Source organism: Martes martes, assembly GCF_963455335.1.
Source record: "Martes martes genome assembly, chromosome: 9".
Classification (NCBI taxonomy): domain Eukaryota; kingdom Metazoa; phylum Chordata; class Mammalia; order Carnivora; family Mustelidae; genus Martes; species Martes martes.
Window position 1 is genome coordinate 16,596,990 of NC_137896.1, and position 19,318 is coordinate 16,616,307.

At 47.1% G+C, this 19,318-nt stretch overlaps 1 protein-coding gene and 1 pseudogene across 9 annotated transcripts in view; one reads left to right on the forward strand and one right to left on the reverse strand.

The window, feature by feature from the left end:
- The window catches only part of PTPRT (protein tyrosine phosphatase receptor type T), a gene marked incomplete at both ends in the record, with an annotated part of 1,058,076 nt that overhangs the window by 432,504 nt on the left and 606,254 nt on the right, over positions 1-19,318 (forward strand). The gene's annotated exons all lie outside the window — the stretch shown is intronic.
- On the reverse strand, positions 6,389-8,966 carry LOC308349841 (transcription initiation factor TFIID subunit 9-like; annotated as a pseudogene). The gene is made up of 2 exons: positions 8,956-8,966; positions 6,389-7,106 (listed from the first exon to the last, which is right to left on the reverse strand). The product of its transcript is annotated as a transcription initiation factor TFIID subunit 9-like (transcript).

Here is a 19,318-nt window from a genome sequence, read left to right on the forward strand (position 1 = left end):
TTGTATGGCAAAGCCTCTGTGAGGGGGCCCGCCGCAGGCTTCTCAGTGGAGGCTGAGGCCGGATGGGAGCGACAGGGAGGGGACCATGTGAGGTCTGAGCCAGAAGGGCAAGGTGATTTCCGAAGCCTTCTCAAGCTAGTGGTCACACTGAAATGAGGTTTGTGGTGTGTGTTGTTGGAGTTAGTTCTCTGAAAACCCCCAAACACTGGTTTAGAGGGTTGAACGCGATGTCAAGAACTCTCTCGAATCTCTCGTGACACACGTGCCTTCCCAGATCCAGCCACCCAATGGCCAAGCTGGTGGAAGGGAGTCAGGGTCTAGCTCCTGCTGCTGCTGTCACGGAGAAGGATCAGGGTGCGCCCCGGTGGGGAGCTGGGGAGGGGGAGAAGGGCGACACGACACCTCATCTATTTAGGGCTGCTCCTGAGGGTAATATCAATTTTACATTTTTAGCAATGACCTGAATTGTTTCATGAGCTCACTCCTTAGTCAATGGTTTTACCCTAAATGGGGCTGGTAACACAATAAAAGAAAAATGGTTTCTATTGACAGTTCCTCTTGAGGTGCCGTGTTTGACACAGCGAAGGCTGCAGGAGCCTGACCGGCTGCATCCCGGTCTTGTGGCGACTCTGTGGAAGGGGGGAAAGGCCCGGATGTAAACAGCCAGGAGTGTGGGCCGCAGTGGGCTGATTAGGCCCCGGCAGCATTTTTCCCACATCGGTCTGTTCCGTGCCCACTTTCATAATTTCTTTCCCTTACCTATTCTCTTATTTAACACTTCTGCTTTAAAAAAAAAATGCACTTTCCTTGATCTCTCAAATGAGAATTCATATCATTATAATCGTTACATTACAATAGTGAAAGGAAGTCTGGTAGGTTTCTAATGCAAACTCAAGTCCGTCTTCGACTGCTACACTAATGTATGGGTCAGCGCCCATTGGTGTGCCCCTGATTGAATCGCGTGTGTACTACTGGTGTGTACCACACTTTGGAACGTGTCAGGGAGGCTTTCCCAAGCAGACGAAATATTAGCAGGGCCTTGAAGGATGAACTGTCTGAGCCAGTGCATGCCGCCCATGGATAACCCTAGTGATTCTGTGCAAACACATGGAGTGTCTGAATACACAAGTAAGAGGTGATGTTGTGGCCCCTTGGGACTATGCTTTCTACTGATGTTTAGGTAGTTGGCAAAGAAAACCTCATGAAATTAGATTTCTCCATTGTAACCCCCTTTCACTGCTTTGATTTTTGCATTGAACTCCATGATTGCGAGTAAGTTGTTGGCTTCCTCTCTATAGGGCTCTCTGTGAGCATTAGAAGTCCTCTAAGCCAGGAGGACACAGGTGAGGAAGGCCTTTTGCTCCTTCCTTCCTTCATTCATTCATGTGTTCAGTCCTGCTACCTCCAATGCCTTGTCCGCAAGACTGGAGACTAGGAACAGAAGCAGAATTACTACTTAAAGGGCAGAGTGTTTGAGGACTCACTCAGATGCCCCTGCATGTTGTCATTGTACAGGAAATGAAGGAGGGAACGCAGTGGTTCTCAAATTTGGCTGCACGTTGAAAAACACCTGAAGTGTTTTAAACAAAAAAATGCTGGTGCCTAGGTCTCACCCCAGAAATTCTGATCTGATAGGTAAAGGTTGGAAGCTGGACATCAGATGCTTTAGAACTCCTCCACATGGTTCTCGTACACAGCTGTGTGCGAGCCACGGGTATGACCACTAAAAGAGTAGCATAGGGGCGCCTGGATGGCTCAGTGGGTTAAAGCCTCTGCCTTCGGCTCAGGTCATGATCCCAGGGTCCTGGGATGGAACCCCACATCGGGCTCTCTGCTCAGTGGGGAGCCTGCTTCCTCCTCTCTTTCTGCCTACTTGTGATCTCTCTGTCAAATAAATAAATAAAATCTTTAAAATAAAATAAAATAAAAGAGTAGCACAGCCTAATCCAAAGGGCCTTTGGTCAAATGGTACTTGGTACTGTGTAAGAAATGGGCAGGACAGGGTCCAAGCTGTTTGACATTCAGATGTGGGTTCAGCCCAGCCCTCCTAGAGGACTCCTGGGGAGCTTCCAGCCCTGCAGAGACTTCCCATTTCTTGGGGGGGGGGGCTCATTTCATGCTGCTTGTCTGCAAAGGAACTGGTTGCTTTAGCTTTTGAATTGACCATGAGATACCAAAATGCTCCCACATCAACCTTCTTGGGCAGAACACATATGGTTTGGGGTCAGTCTTGAGTACATCTTAGCTGTTGGGAAACCTCCCTGAGCTTTCCAATCAGGAACATGCAGTGTTACATTTCCTTTCCCCGAGGGGAATCAAAGGTAGGAGAGGAAATTCATGGGCCCATTTTGAGAGAACATTAAAGGCCTCTAAGCTGTGAAGAGCTCTCTAGGAAGGATGCCCTTCGAGATCAATTCTTTTTTTTTTTTTTTTTTTTTTTTCAAAAATGTTAATACCTTGGAGGATTGCAACATTAAACCTGTTTGTCCTTTGGTGTATGTGACTTTAATCAGATTGCTTTCCTGATTAAGATCTAGAAGAGGTTTTAGGCAAGGCTTTTTTTTTTTTTTAAGCTTTGTTATTACTTATATGTGTTTTTCTTCAATGAAAAATGAGAGCAATTTCGCTGAGACCATCAATGTGCCCTACCGAATAGGCCGAGGTATATCTTTGTAGTAGGGCAAGCTTTCAAATTCACTTCTCATTTTATTGCGCATGTGACTACAAAGGTGAGTTTTAGGCCCTTTCCTTCATTTTAGCCCACCGCATTAAGAAATAAAGAGACAGATTTTAAGGCTAGATTTTCTTTGTAAATGATGCTGTATGTGCTAGAACGTTTGAATTCATGTTTCCTTGGTGGAGACCCCTCTGTCCCGCCTTGCTGTGGTATCTGTGTTCCACTGAGTCCCATCTGGGCAAACATCCATCCATAGTTTGGTGACTGTTTCTTCACCAGGTATATCCTTTTTGAAGTAATGGCAAATTAATGCCTTCATGGGTATCACTGTCCTATCATATATGAGAATAAATATACCAAATGGCCAGATGTTAATTCCCTTGTTCGCTTACCACTGCAAAAAAGAAAGCACTGGGCTTACCAAGTGTTCCAACACGTCTTTTAGTGCATTAAAATGTCTCCTTGGAGGGCATTCTTCAGGAAAAGTAGGGTGCCTCCTTTTATTTTTATCTCAAATGGACTCAGCCAAGTCCTCCCCAGGCTTCTGCCTGGTTGGTGTGCTATAATTTCAAAGGTGATTCTGAAACTGATCTTGAAGGAAGCTGTAAGCATTGTGTGTGCGCATTCGTCTGTGCCTCTTGATGTTAACTTGTAGCCAAGACTTTTGCCTTTTTAGTCCCAAAAAGCGTCTGGTAAAATTCCTTCACATTTATAACTATTTATGGAGTATATATGCAGTATTAGTCACATATTACCCCCAAATGTGGTTGCTTAAACCAGCAAGGATTTATTTCCTCGGAGGCATAGGTTAGGGATGGTGGTGCATCATCATGGGGTGAGTCTAGCTTGGGGCTCTCACAGGCCGCAGTCATCTCGAGTCTAGTCCGCGGGGAGATCTGCTCCCAAGTTCACACACTCACATGGCTGCTGGAAGACGTCAGAAGATCCTCTGAAAAGAGGACTCCCATGGCTATTGGTTTCAGAGCCTCATTAGCTATTGGCTGAAGTTATCATTTCTTTGGGAATGTGTGGCTGTCTGTAAGACAACTCACAATAGGGTAGATAGAGGAGGGGGAGGGAGGGAAAGAGGAGGAGAGTGTAGGGAGAAGGGAAGGAGGGAGAGGGGAAGGGAAATAAAGAAAGGGAGGGGAATAGAGAGATACACAAGGAGACAAAAGGACGGGGTGAGGAAGGTGGTCGTCTTTCTGTAATGTAATCTCAGTAGTAACAAGGTCATGTCACTTTTGTGATCTTCCTTTTGTTAGAAGTGAACAAGAGGCCTAGCCCCCTTTCAAGGGGTCAGTCAGTGTTACACAGGAGCGGAGATATCAGAAAAGTGAAGCACGGGGAGCCATTTTAGAGACTTCCCACAGCAACTGGGGTCTCCCAGCACCACCAAAAAAGTGACAGTCATTTGCAGATACAGTTCAGGATTTTCTGGCACAAGAGATACTGAGTTTCAGCTCTTTACAGCTCTATAGTAACAAAGGTCGTATATTAAGTATCTAAGTATATTTTACACTTCCCAGATTGACAGCTGCTTAATAATGAAGCACTGATTGAATTTGGGGTAACACTGCCATCTTCTTCCCTGTCAAGTCCAATGAAGGGATTCCGAAGGACAGTGCCACCTTGGACACATGCCTCTCAGGTTATAGGTTCTGGATTTTACTATCTTACATCTTTTTAATAGTTTTGAGCATATGCTTCCTAGTTCCCATTTTTAAGCAACTATCCATCATCCTGATTGAAAACATAATTTTAAAAGTATTATGCCTCTGAAAAATAAATGAAAAGTGCCACTAAAACTTGCAAAACAAAACAGACATATTTTTTCAGCATTTCTGTGTTACTGAAAAATGCTCCATGGCAGGAAATAGAACCAAATATAGTTATATGTTTGCCAACTGAATGTTTGATTGAACACAGTTTTGTCAGGAACCTGAACTGATTTGTGAGTGCTGATGAATTTGAGTACAGTAAAAAAAGTAAAAAATGCGTGTGGGTTTGACACCGAAGCCGTGACTTATAACTGGGAGAATGGATGAATTGAACCTTGTCAAAATTAAAACTTCTGCCCTGTGAAAGCTCCCATGAAGACAGTGAAAAGATAGGCTACAGAGTGGGAGCAAATATTTGCAAACCATGTGTGTACAAAGGACGAGTATCGGGGCACCTGGGTGGCTCAGTGGGTTAAGCCTCTTCCTTCGGCTCAGGTCATGATCTCAGGGTCCTGGGATCGAATCCCGCATTGGGCTCTCTGCTCAGCGGGGAGCCTGCTTCCTCCTCCTCTCTCTCTCTCTCTCTCTGCCTGCCTCTCTGCCTACTTGTGATCTGTGTCTGTCAAATCAATAAGTAAAAAATATAAAAAAAAAACAAACCCACAAAGGACTAGTATCTAGACTACATAAAGAGTTCCGAAAATGCAACACGCTGTATAGCAGAACAAAAACAACCACACCAACCAGCCAAACCAAAACCAGCAATTCAATTAGAAAACAGGGAAAGGTTCTGAGCAGACGTTTCACTCAAGAGGATATGCAGATGGCACATAAACCTATGAAAAGATGTTTCATATCAGTAGTCATTAGGGGAGTCCAACTTTAAAACCACAGTGCCGTATCACTGCATACCAGGATGGCTGAGACAAAATGGGAGCACCAAATCTTCGTGAGGATGCAGAGAACTCCGATCCCTCATTTGTTGACGGCGAGAGTACAAGGTGGCTTCGCCCTCTGGAAAGCAGTCTGGCAGCTCCAGGTTTCACAGGACCTAGTGACTGCATTCCTGGCCATTTATTGCAGAAGAAGGAAAACCGACAGTCACACAAAGTCTGTATAATCATGATTATTCACAGAAGCTTTAATTCGTAGTAGCTAAAAACCGAAACAGCCCAGATTTTTTTTTTTTTTTAACCAGGTGAATGGTTAACTGTGGTACATTGTACCATAGAATCCTACTCAGCAATTAAAAAAAAAAAAAAGAATGAATTGTGGCTATGTGCAACGACCTGGTTCTATCTTCAGGAAATTATGCTGAGTGAAGGAAGCCAATCCCCAAAGACTATGGACATTTTTTAAATGTCAGAATTTTAGAAATAGAGAATGGGCTTGTGGTTCCCAGGGCTTGAGAATAAGGTTGGGGGGAGTGAGGAGGGAGGTGAGTACGGTTATAAAAGAGCAACATGAGGGTTCCCTTTGGTGGTGGAAATGTGCTATATCTTGACTTTTTCAGTGTCAGTGTTCTGGTTGTAATATTGCATGATAGTTTTTTTCTTTTTTTTAATGAATGACAGCTTTATTTTTTTACACTTAAAGGCTGATGAAAAACCATTGCTAATCCTATTAAAATCCAACATCTCAATTGGGAAGGATAACTATATTTACTCATTAAGTATCATTTAAGTTTTCTACAACACAACTTGGAAGCATCCAGCATGCATATGTAATTTCAGTACGATGGATTCAGGACCAAGTGTCCATGTTACAGGCATCAGGGCTAGATTACAAATTGTTTCCTCCTCCTCCTCCACCTCCTCCTTTTTCTCCTTTTTTTCTTCCCCTTTGTCTTCATCTTCTTTGTCTTTGTCCTCTTCGTCCTTGTCATCTTCATCTTCTTTGTCCCTTTCTCCCTCTCCATCTCCCCTCCCTGCTGCTGCCCCTCCTCCTCCTCGTCCTTCTTCTTCCTTTTCTTTTCAATGCATTTGATGACTCATTGGCAATATTTGGTGATGGCCACCATCTTAGTAGTATTCATGTTTTGGGCCCCAATTAATGATGGATTAATCAGAACATTCTGAACTGTGATCTTGCAGGAAATGATGCTTTTACAGTTGGGGACTGTGACGTGGGCATCTGTACTGTCAACCTTTGCCCTGTGAGGGACATTGGAGGCCCTCCTTCAGTTGACGCAGTTACGGTTTTGGGGTCGGTGTGCCAGGTGTGGGAGTACTTGGTCTGCTAGTAACTCAGCCAACGCTTAACCACAGAGCTGTTATTCTTCCCAGAGAAGTAGATGCCTTTTTTGGGGTAAAGATTTAAGTCTATAATTTGGAGCAGTCAAGCAATATATATCAGGTGTTAACCTAGGGCCTGAATATGGTTCGATTAATGGCAAAGGAGTTTGATTTCTTTTCCTTGCAATATCTAATAAAAAATCTCTTGGGGGAGGAGATTTAAAAGACTGATGAGCACGACCCTGGATTGCCGATCACATATCGACATCCACAGTAGCTTTCTTAGCATGGCTTGAATAAATTTTTGCATCATCTAGAATTGTGGTCACATATCAGAAAGCAGACTCCAACATCTGATTTATAACTCTCAGCTCCTGTTCTGTAATCCCTGTATCTTTCAGGATTTGTACTGTCGTCTGTGCCTCTTTTGGCATGCTCTTGGGAGAAGCCATCTTGCCAGACTCCACGGTCAGACTTTGCAAGCTCAACCACCCACATTAATGTATTTCAGTCCTGCTCTTGATGCAGGTCCTTTGCCTAGACTGGTTTTTCCAACCCCTGGTCTTCTTGGAAGCAGGATATTTGGAAGCAACATGATCCTCACCCTTGCATGATAGGTTTTTTTTTTTTTTTTTTTTTAAAGATTTGTTTATTTTAGGGAAGACGGGGGAGGGAGGGAGAGTGAGAGCAAGCAAGCAAGTGAGGAGTGGGGAGGGGTTGAGAGGGAACAGGAGAAAATCTTAAGCAGGCAGATTCCACGCTCAGCCTGGAGCCTGACTTGGGGCTTGATTTCACGACCTGAGATCACGACCTGAGCCTAAACCAAGAGTCGGATACTTAACAGACTGAGCCCCGCCCAGTATGCCCCTGGTGCACAAAGTCATCATTGGGGAAGCTGAGTAAAAGATACATAGCGTCTGAGTGAAATAAGTCAATCAGCGGAAGATAATTTCATATGAACTCTCTGATATGAGGAATTTGAGAGACAAGGCAGGGGTTGTAGGGGGTAGGGAAGGAAAAAATGAAACAAGATGGGATCGGGAGGGAGATGAACCATAAGAGACTCTTAATCTAATGAAACAAATGGAGGGTTGCTGGAGCGTGGGGGTGGGGGTGTAGGGATAGGGTGGCTGGGTTATGGACATTGGGGAGGGTATGTACTACAGTGAGTGCTGTGAAACGTGTAAGCCTGATGATTCACAGACCTGTACCCCTGGGGCAAATAATACATTGTATGTTAATAAAAATAAAGATATATAGCATCTATTATTTGTTAGAATTGGTGTAAATCCATAATTATCTCAAAATAGTTTAATTTTAAAAAATTAACACTGATGTTTAAAGTGGCAAGCTGGGTTCTTGGGGTCCTTCTGGGCAGGGATGAGCAGCCCCTTTTCTGAGGTAGTGTGCTCTGTTCAAGGCTTCTTGTACTGCTGAGTTTTCTGATAATATCAAGCTACCAGTTCTTCTGACTCCTCTCTACTCTCAAAATATTCTTCACTCCAAACTTTGATGGGAAAAAAAAAAACAGATTCCCTGATTAGAAGAAGATTCTTCTGGCTTTTGCACTGACTCATTCATTCAGTAAATACTTATTAAGTGTTTACTGCGTGCCAAGGATCAAGGCAGGTGCTGTGAATAAGATACTGAAAAATATCAAAGTGGTCTCTGCCCTCATCCTGCTTAGTGGAGGAGACCAGCGTGAGTGGTCACACAAAATGTAGCTGCCCTGAAGAAGCATGTCTGAGAACTTCTGGGGAGGTCTGGAAATACGGTTTGAGCTGAGCTGTGGAGAGTAAACTAGGTGGAGCAGGGAGAAGAGGAAACAGTGTGGGCAAAGGCCCTGAGGTAGAAAGGCTCACAACCCATTAGGAATATTTGAAAACAGACATATGTGTCTGGAGACTGAGCGGCAGGAGGGCCAGTGGCAGGAGATGAGGCTGAAGAGGCCTTGGGCCCCGTCCTTCATGGTGTTTGAGGCCACGTAATAGAACATAGTTGTTACTTTAGAAAGATCAGGTTAAGACAGGACACAGAGTGGAGAATAGATCTGAAGAGGGAAGAAATAGAAGCAGGGTTAGAAAAGCTTATACATATCATGCAAATGGATGATAGGAAGCTCTTCCCTTTTTGTTGATTGAAATCTAACAGCACGGCAAAGTACATTGGTTTTAATATATGAAAGGATGTTAGACTTGCTTTTGATTTTCATCCTAATTTGAGACTCTGGGATTTTTTTCCATACGCAGTCAAATAGTCTATGAATAATGAGAGCATTATTACTTCCTTTCCAATCCTAATGTCTTTTATGTCTTTTTCTTACCCCATGGCCATGGCTCGAGCATCCAGTAAAACTGGGGAGATTCGGGGGAAAGCATTTAGTATTTACCATGGATTGTGATGTGAGACCATGTTTTGGATGCTTGTTATCAGATTAAAGAACTTTCTCTTCTATTCTGAGCTTGTTGAAAGTTTTATTGCGGATAGGGGCACCTTGGTGGCTCAGTTGGTTAGGCAGCTGCCTTCCCACCCAGGTCATGATCCCGGGGTGCTAGGATCGAGCCCCATGTCTGGTTCCCTGCTCATCGGAGAGCCTGCTTCTCCCTCTTCCTCTGCCTGCTGCTCTGCCTACTTTTGCCCTCTCCCTGTCAAATAAATAAATAATATCTTTAAAAAAAAAGAAGTTTTATCATGGATAGATTCCGACGTTCGTCAGATGCTTCCTTGGCATCTCTTGGGATTGTTGCATGATTTTTATCTTTTAGTCTGTTAATATGATGAGTTATACTGATTAATTTTCTAATATTAAACTGATCTTGTATTCCTGGAATGAACCCACCGTGGTCACGATCTATTACTCATTTTATGTATCCCTGGATTTGGTTTGCTAATATAATGTGTAGGCTTTTTATCTCTCTGTTTATGAGAGAGATTGGCCTGGAAGTTTCTTTTCTTGTGACATCCTTGTAAGGTCTTGGCATGACAGTTACCCTAGGCTTGTGAAATGAGCTGGGAAGTATTTCTTCTGCATTCTTTGAAAGAATTTGTGTAAAGGTGGTATTCCCTTGAAACCTTTTCTACATGTAAAAATGCAAGCTTCTTTTAGAATTTTATCCCAGGAAGGCGTTCTGTCTAGAAACTGTGTCACTTTGTCAAGCACCTCAGAAGTTGCTCTTTATTTCTCTGGGTTAACCTCTGTCTGTGGTTAAGAAGCACATGATGGGGGTGTTAGAAACATCTAGAATAGTGCCTGAAATGGGATACCCTGTAAATACGTCCTCTTCTCCCCTTTCATATTCTCTCCTTGCCACAGAAGTACTGAGGTCCCGTGGCCTGTGGTGGGTGCCAGCTTGAAGCCACTGCTCCGGTTCTTAGAGCCCAGTGTCCACCTGCTTGAGTCAGAATTATGGCCTCTGGTCTGTGAGGCCTCAGTGGCCCATGGTCTATGAGACCTTTCTGTGTTCTCTTGTTCCAGAGGCCTTTCCCAGAGCGCTGCTCTGTAGGCCTGCTAACACCAGTTCTGTCTTCCTGCTGGATTCGGCAGAAGGCAGGGGCAGCCCAGGTGGGCCGGCGGTGGGGGTGGGGAGGTTGGAAGAAGCCACGTTTTTTGGATCCCTTTTATAAAGGGGGCATTCACCTCTTAAACTCTCCCCACGAACTGAGCAGCCTATCCTGAGCCCCTTAATCCATCTGGACGCCTTTTCCTGACACTTGAGAGCAGTCAATCCTTGTAGTCACTTCTGCTCTTTGAGCCCCTTAGAGCCCAATACCTTGTCTCCCTGTTCCCACCTTGCACCCCACATCCTGCACCCCGCACCCTGCACCCTGGGGATATGCTGAGGAGAGAAATTTGCAAAATAACAGTATTGCTAAAGCCCCAGCCCCCTTCCTTTGCTCTCTCTCCTGTGGCTGTGAACTGCGTGGACTCAGGTTGCTCTGAATTGCCTCTTTCTCTCCTCCCTCCCTCCTTCCCCACCACCCAGCTCTCCCTCTCCTCCAGCTCTTACATGTATTCTGTGTTTCCCCCATGGTGCTCATGGAGGGTGCGTTGCCCTTCCCAGTGGGAGATTAGCGGCTCCGCGTGCAGCTCCATAAGCCCCAGGTGCCCTGGTGCTGCTCAGATGCCCAGAGTGGAGTTCCTGGGGGGCTTGAGAATGGTGGGATGGCCCTTAATGGAGGGGGCTGTGGGCTGGGGAGAGGGACAAGTGCGGGAGGCCGCGAGGCAGGGGAGAAGGAAATAGCTCACGTTTCACTGGGGGCCCATCATGTTACAGATGCTTGCATTTGGTCTTCAATAGGACCCAGTGGGACGGGATCTGTTACCCTGGTTTTACACATGAAGAAACTGAGGTTCAGGGGAATTAATTGAATTGCCCAAAGTCATAAAAATAAGTGATGGAGGTTCTAAGTCACACTGTCTGTCTGCCTGCCCATGGTATGGGAAAATGAAATGAACATGTGAAAGGGTAGAGTCCAGAGTACGGGGCCTTGTGTGCAGAAGCCAGTGCAGTGCCCAGGGATGCTGGGCAGGACGCCTGGAATGGACACCATGTACGTGGACCAGGCAGGCGTTGTGGAGGTCGGGGAAAGACTGGGGCTCCACAGGTTTGCATGTGCCCAGGACTCACCTGGCCTGTTGGATTTTAGTCTTAATGGTGGCCCTGGTCCAAGTTCTGGTCCCTTTGCTGCCCCTTCGGTCCAGTCAGAGACTGAGTCCTGGCCAATGTCCTAAACCTGTGTCTAGTCCCCTGTCTCTCCACTCCCATGGCCATTACCCTGGCCCAGACATCATCATCTCCTCCTCAGTGGTGGACATGGTGTCCCCCGACTCTGATGTCTCTCCTTCAGACCTGTTCTTCCCCCGGCACTCAGGAATCGTCCAGAAAGAACAGGCACCTACATCACGTGACTCCTTACAAAGCCTCCGGCCGAAGCCCTGGCTCCTCAGGAAGACCCTTCCTTCTCTGGTCCCTGTTGACCTCTCCAGTTGCCTTTGGGCCCTTTCCCCCTCCCCTGCCCGTGTTCCAGCAGCCGGGCCATTCCGGAGTGACCCCGGCTCTTCTCGTCTCCACGCAGGGGCCTCCTTCCCAGCTGCCAGTCAGGCTCTCTCCTTCTCTCACGACTTCGTGATGTGATTTCTCCCCGACGCCTTCCCTCATGTCCTCCATCTGACTGCCGCCTCGGAGTCCCTCCCTAGGGCTGCTCCGACTAATTACCACAGACTCCGCGGCTTAAAATGTAAAAACTCATTATGTCCCAAACATGGAGGTCAGAAGTCTACGGTGGGGTAGCGGGGCTACATTTCTTCCGTTCCAGGGGAGGGTCACTTCCCTTGCCTCCTGCAGTCTGTAGAGGCCACTTGGATTCCTTGTGGTGGCCCCTTCCTCCGTGTTGGAAACCAGCTGCGCAGCGTCTGCCGGCCCCTCCCTGTCTCTGACTCTTCTGCTTTCCTCGGTCACTTAGACGGAAACTTCTCATTCCACTGGGTCCTCCTCCCCGGGCCAGGACACTCTCCCCACTCATGACTTCATCCCATCTTCAGAGTCATGTTCGCCATGTAAAGTTCTGGGGATGAGGGCATGGACATGTCTCGAGGGCCACCGTTCTGTGTACCACAGTCTTCTGGGTGTCCCCCAGACCCTGGCCTGCCGCCATCCGGCCTTCCTCACCATATTGTGCAGCTTAGCCATCCCTGCCTCTGTTTCACTCCCCAGCCTCCTAGGTCCGTCCGGGCTGGAGACGATGCTTTGCTTTAACTTCCTGTCTTGAGAACACAGATCCAGCCGCTGGTACTTGTTCATTGAACAGAACACCTCTCTCCCTGGCTCTCGTCTGCCTGTCTTGCTTTCCAGCTGCCCCCAGTGTTGAGAACCCTGGGGCCAGTTCCATGCATTGGTCAGACCTGAGGACCAGAGCAAGCCATCCCCATATCCCAGCACCGCCAGGTCCTAGCTGCATGACCTGGGTCAGGATTCTCAGCCACTGGGCCTTCGTTTCATCACCTGCAAGGTGGAGAGAATTATAAGATCTTCTGTCAGTTGGGATCTAGGAAGGAAACCCCAAACCGTAGTGGGTACTTCAGACAGAGGTGTTTAATTTTTTAAAAGATTTTATTTATTTATTTCACGGAGAGTGTGAGAGAGAGAACACAAGTAGGGGGAGTGGCAGGCAGAGGGAGAAGCAGGCTCACTGCTGAGCCGAGAACCCGACGTGGGGCTCGATCCCAGGACCCCAGGATCATGACGTGAGCCAAAGACAGATGCTTAACCAACTGAGCCACCCAGGCGCCCCAGACAGAGAGTTACACAAGTGTTGGGAGGATGACAGAGCAAACGTGGGACACAGAGGTGGCCAGGATTTGCAGGAAGCACACCCGGCGCTGTGGTCACACAAGAGAATGGGTGTGTGGAGGAGGGACCCTGCTGGGCGATGCGGAGCCCTCTGAAGATGGTACTGATTCTGCAGGGGCCAATGGGAGATGTCAGTGCATCTCCTTCCCCCTTACCCCTTGCTGGTCTCTGCAGGGAGCCTCCACAGGTCGGACTGAGCCAAGGCTGGCAAGGGAATCCCTAGTGCAGTGTGTAGAATCCGTGTTCGGGCGTCACAGAGCCACTTCTCGCACCGTGGCCTTGGTGCCGAAGGACTGGAGGTGAATAACTAGCGCATTCCTTTGGGATGTCTCCCTCACCTGTAAAATGGATACTGTGATAGCGCTTACCTCAGGGTGTGCCAGGAGGAATCAGTGAGTCCACACGCATAAATCCCGGACTAGAGCCCACACATGGTGCGGGGAGGTTATTCGCCCTTGTCCCTTGCCCTTGCTGCCTCCTGCGGGTGTGACAGACAGGGCGTCTCTGGAATCAGAGCTTCAAACTGGCCAAGGCCTGAGTTCCTTCCACCCAATTCTCCAGAGCCTACCTGCTGGGCGGGGGTGGGGCAGGGGAGGCAGACGGGGCCTGTTCACGGATGTTCCAGAACGAGATACTTCTGCAACGTGGCCTCTGATTCCGAAGGCTTGGGACCCTGGCTCTCCAAGCCCTCCACCCCCCCACCCCCGGGGGGAGATAGACTCCTGATTCATACTTTCTTAGGACCCTTGATTAGCTGGCCAGGAAAGAAAGGCTCTTCTAGAATGATTACTCTGTTCTTAATTTTGGGAAGTGGCCCAAAGAACAGTGATCTCAAAAATATCGAGGCGCTGGGGGAAAAAGAGGAGCCAGGAGCAGACAGAGTGTTACAGATCATGAAATCCCGCCTGGTGCTGAGTCGTTACTGAATTATGCATTTTTTTTTTAAAATGACTTCATTGGTTGCAACACGACTGTGTTAAGTAGACCGAGGCTGAACTCTTAAATGTATCTGCTTGTGGAAATGTTGGCAGGAGTATACTCTGACATTATTGGGGCCCCTCTTTATCCTGACATGGGAAAGGGAGCGCATTTAATAGAATCTTTGTGTCTCTCTATGGGTTGGGGGGAGTGCAAAACGTGGGCACCAGCTAGGTTTCCCACCAGTTGCTGGTTGGGAGGTTGGAGACGGTAGTCTACACAGTGCACTTGGGATATGCTGGGACTCCTGACTCTACAACCTCATGGGATCCACATGACAAACCCATGTGTAGGAGGTGTGGTTATCTGTGTCTATATCTATAATGGGGTTATCTTCCCCATTTTATAGATGAGGAAACCGAATCACAGAGAAGTTAAATAACTTGCCCTGGTTTTCCTAATCTTTTACCTTGGGTTTCTCCACAAACGGGCCCTGAGATAAGTCGTTTATCTGGAAATTGAAGAGAACAGTGGTAAAGGGGAGGGGCAGTGAGGCAGGAAAGGAAGGCAGGCTTCTCCTAGAGCGTGCATGAATGAGCTGATTGTTCTGGGAGCTTCTGATGCTCAGGTCCACTAGAGATCCTTTAACAGACTAAGTAAAGCAGGCCCGTTGTCCCACCAAGGGTCAAGGAAACTGGTTTGTTTGTCCACTAGCTCCTGTTCCCTATTGGGAAAGAGTTGTTACAGGGAGTGGTAATACCCTGGCATGCCGAGTCTGCCCCACAGTGGGTCCAGCAAACCCTGGCAGCTGTAGGAAGCTTCTAGGCCGGGGCATGTTGGTGCTGGGGTTAGGAAGTCACTACTGCATGGCAGTATTATCCACTGAAACTACAAGTGACCCCGAGGTAAGTCAAGAGAACATGGCCTGGGTGCCCCCACAATCTCCTGCAGATGGGGTAGAGAAGTTAGCTCAGCCGTAGGGAGACGTTGCTTAGAATCCTAAGAACTAGAAATGTTTATGCCAGAAAATGGAAGAATAAATGCTCATAGGTGGTCTATGTCCTCAAATCCCACACTGGGGAGGGAAAAACTGCCGGGATGCTCTTGACTCCACGATGCACCTTACCCTAGAGCAGGCCCTGTGATGGGGTCTGGGGACCCAGGCACACATGGCTTGGTGTTTGCTCTCGAGAAAGATCCACCAGCAGGTTGTCTCCATGTGCTGTACAAGTTCTGGGATGAACTTGTGCTCAGGGAGCCCTGAAGGGCCTGTCCACTCCAGAGGATGCTGTTGGTGTGCCCAATGCACGTCTCCCTCCCCTGCCTGGTGCACCCAGCCCCTGGCTGCCAGGAGTGTGGCTGCTGAAGGCTCCACCTGCCTCCTCTACTAGCTTGAATATCGATTGTTCCCCTGCGAATACAGGTTCTTCCTAGAGCCTCAGAACGTGACCATGTTTGGAAATGAGGGTCTTTGCAGATGTAATTTATTCAGTTAAAGTGAGGTCATACTGGGGAGGGGTGGGAGCTCATCCAGTGTGATTGGTGTCCTTATCACAAGAGGGAAAATTGCACATAGAGACACAGACACACAGGGGAGAAGCCACGTGAAGACAGAGGCGTGACACATCTGTAATCCAGGGAAGATGAACGTCTGCTGGCAAGCACCAGAAGCTAGAAGGAGAAGGAAGGACTCTTTCCTGGAGGCTTCGGAGGAAGCATGTCCCTGTTGGCACCTCGAGTTCAGACTTCTCACTTCGAGAATGGTGGGGTAATAGAATTCTGGTGCTTTAAGCCACCAGGTTTGTAGTACGTGGTTATAGGAGCCCTAGGAATCTACTACAGTTTTCCGGGGGTAAGTGACCTCAGCCACATGGACGCTGCTTGGCTGAGGGGCTGGGCCTGCACCCTAGAGTAGCCTAGAGCCAGTTAATGACACAAGTGTGCAAATGGCTGACCTCGTCTCTGTGGGAGACAAGGGAGGTGGTGCACTTTGTGCTCCAGAGCTCCCCTGGGGTCAGGCTGCTGGAGTCTGCCCCTGGAACCACACCCATGTTTGGCTTCCTGACCTTTCCCCTACCATTCCTCCTTCTCGAAATTCTCCCAGTCAGGCACTTGCACAGAATGCTTGTCTCAAGCTTGTTTGTCAGGACTCTGGGCTAAGACCCAGCCTTGAGGCGAGAGCCAGAAGGGCATCCCAGAGAAGAGCTGACCCTTGAAGGACAAGAAAAAGCACGGCACTTGGAGAAGGAGAAGAGTGAGAGACTCTTCCAGAGAAGTTCGGTGTGTCTTTTAGATCCTTTCAGGAGCTCAGTTCCTCCATCCTCGAGTCATGATTTTGATTCATCCCAAGGTGGATGTCTGTCTTTGAGTGATTTTTTTCTCCAAGGAAGGGCAAGTAGACATTGTATTTCCTGCAGGTTTCAGAGTCTGAGAGTGTCTTTCTGTTGGCTGTGCAAATGCACCGCAGTCTACTGTGGCTGGGAAGTCCTTGGGCTATGAAACATCCTCTTAAAACCTTGTGTGTGTGTTACATTTTTAGGGCTGGGAGCCCCCCCTCCCCGCCCACCAGCATAAGGCTGCCTGGGCCCCCAATCCTGGCTTCTTGAATTACTAGTTGTTCAACATTAGGCAAGTTACTTAATCTGCCTCTCTTTCTTCTTCTTTTATTTTTTTTTAATATTTTATTTATTAGAGAGAGAGAGAGAGACAGAATGCATGCACACAAGCAGGGGGAGGGGCAGAGAGAGAGAGAGGGAGAAGCAGACTCCCTATTGAGCAGGGAGCCCGATGCAGGGCTCCATCCCAGGACCCCGAGATCATGTCCTGAGCCAAAGGCAGACGCTTAACTGACGGAGTCACCCAGGCGCCCCCCATGTCTTCTTTAAAAAAAAAAAAAAAAAGTGAATCATAATAGTACCTACCTCTGGCGTTGCTGTGACAATTAAACAGGTAAGTCACTAAGAACAGTGACAGGTGCATACAATTTTGCGGTACATATTAGCTGGCACTGCTGTCATTTGGGATTATTATTACTATTTTCATCAACTTCCCTGTTACGTCACCATGTTTCAAATCGAAATGCTGAAGTCTGGGAACTGATCGCTTCGTCTTTTTTGTTTCGACGGAGGCTGGTTTTTTAAAACTCTAGATGCTTATGGGAACTTTCCTCGTCTTGTATTTCAAAATATTAACTGGTTTGTGCTTAATTTCGAGTCTCATCATTGATTTTGCCTGAAGCCCACCGTGTTCTTCATCCTCGGCAAACTCAGATCTTTGTTTATTTCAAAGAAATTTTCTTTGGCTGTGTCTTTGATTATTGTTTGTTCCACGTATGTGATGTCTTCTCCCCAAGCACTTGCAGCTCTTAGCATGAATATCCTCTCCCCGTTCTCTGTAACATTCTCCTTCTTGCTCTCTTTCTTCTCTTCAGGGCAACCCCAACATCTTATTTTGGGAAAACTTAGCAAAAATTTTCTTTTGAATAAGACAACCAATATTTATTGAACATGGTCTCTGTGTTGGGCTGGGGCACAAAGACTGATTCTGGTCAGCCCGTACTGGTAAGTTAGTGCTGTGTCTGCTTGGGTCTTCTGCTCTGCGACCTCAAGGGTCCACACCAGGAGGGAGAAGGTGGGGTCTCCTTTTGGCGACTCACAGTCGAGGTGGAGTCAGTGAACGTATGCCCACAGCATCTCTATAGTCCTTGGTCCAGGCTTTAGATAGTTTTCTAATTAGAATTGTGAAACAGTCTTTCATTCTGAAGATGAAAACCTGGAAAGCCTCAGAGGCTGAGTGGTTTGTCCAGGGTCACAGAGCTAGTTCGTGCTAAAGGCAGAGCAAAGAAAGATTTGGACCCTGACTCCAAGCTAGTTTTCCCTTTTCCATTTTGATCCTTAAGTCACTATTTTATGAAACAGTCTTGCGTGTCAGTCACTAGCGTATCTAACGAGTACGATGCTTTGAGCATCCATGACGCAGAATTGAAAAGAAAAATGGGGCTGGTTTGGTTAAAAGTAAAAAGAAAAATATCCTGATGGAGAACCATGGCATGAGCTAACCTATGGTAGCAGGAGTGATTAAATAGCGTGAGGGTGTGTGTGTCTGTTAGTGGGTAGGGGGGTGGCGGCATTCCCACAAACTCTCGTGGGTCGGTAAATAACGATGCAATTAGAAAGTTGATCAGGTAGGTGGGTGGAGGGCGGTGGAAAGTGTCAGAGGCCGGGTTCCATCTACCTAAAACGTGTCGAGGCTCACTTCATGTCTTAGCAACATTCAGTTTTTCTCCAAAGGTTTGATTTCTGTCTAGAGCAGACAATACATACGCACCAAGCTTGCTCTCTAGCTATTTGAAGCACTTTTGCTCTCTGTCGGAATTTCTGGGGAGTCAAACTGTTACAAGTGCTCACAGCAGGAAAAAGAAAGACAGAATTGGTCTGGAGATTGCTGCCTGAGGACGAGGCGGAATTACATTAAGGGGTCACCTCACCACCTACATGTTGGAGGAGAGCCTGAGCAGGTCCGGGGCAGCTGCTGCCCAGGACTTGTGTGTGGAAGGCTCATGGGGGTTTGTCCTTGAAGTGGTTTGATGCCCGGTTGGGAGGGGCCAGTGCCATCTCTCAGTTCAGCTCCCCAAAGGCTAGACTTTCTCCCTCTGGATTTGGTTCCAGACTTTGTCGATGGAGAGTGCCATCAAATGTGAGGCACTCATTCCTGGCTTTGTACAGTGATGGTGCAGGGTCAAGTAGAAAGAGGGACGTGGTGGTTTCATATGTGGAAAGGCTCATGGATGTGAACTAGTGGGTGAAGGAACAGCCTCTTCTTGGGAAAAATAGTAGGAATTCAAGCATCTGGTGATGCTGGTAGAATCATTTGAGGACAAATGATAAGGGATTAAAGGCTCATTCCCTCCAGATAGTCTGGGGTTCAGCTCCAGGTAAAATTGAGTGGCACTCTTCCCACCTGCTGGGTCACAGACAAGTCATATTTTGTTTGTTTCTTTATTTTCCTTAAACATAGCACCTACATATAGCAAAATACCTTTATTTGAAGAGTACAGCTTCATGAGTCTTACACAATCCTAGTCAAGATACAGAAAATTTTTATTATACCAGAAAGTTCTCTTGAGTCCCTTTGTAGGCAGTCACCCCACCAGGGGTATCACTGTTCTGATTTTTATTATTTAACTACCCAGATCAATATGTAGTACACTTTAACACTCCTGAAAGTTCTTTTGTGCCTTATCCCAATAAATACCTGCTCCCATAGGTAACTGTAATTTTGACTTTCATCACCGTAGGTCAATTTTGCCTCTTCTTGAACTTCTCATAAAAATGGAATCATCATGCCTTTTTCTCTCCTTCTTTTGCATAATGTAATTTTGGGATTCACCTGTGTCATACATGTCCATAGTTTGTTCCT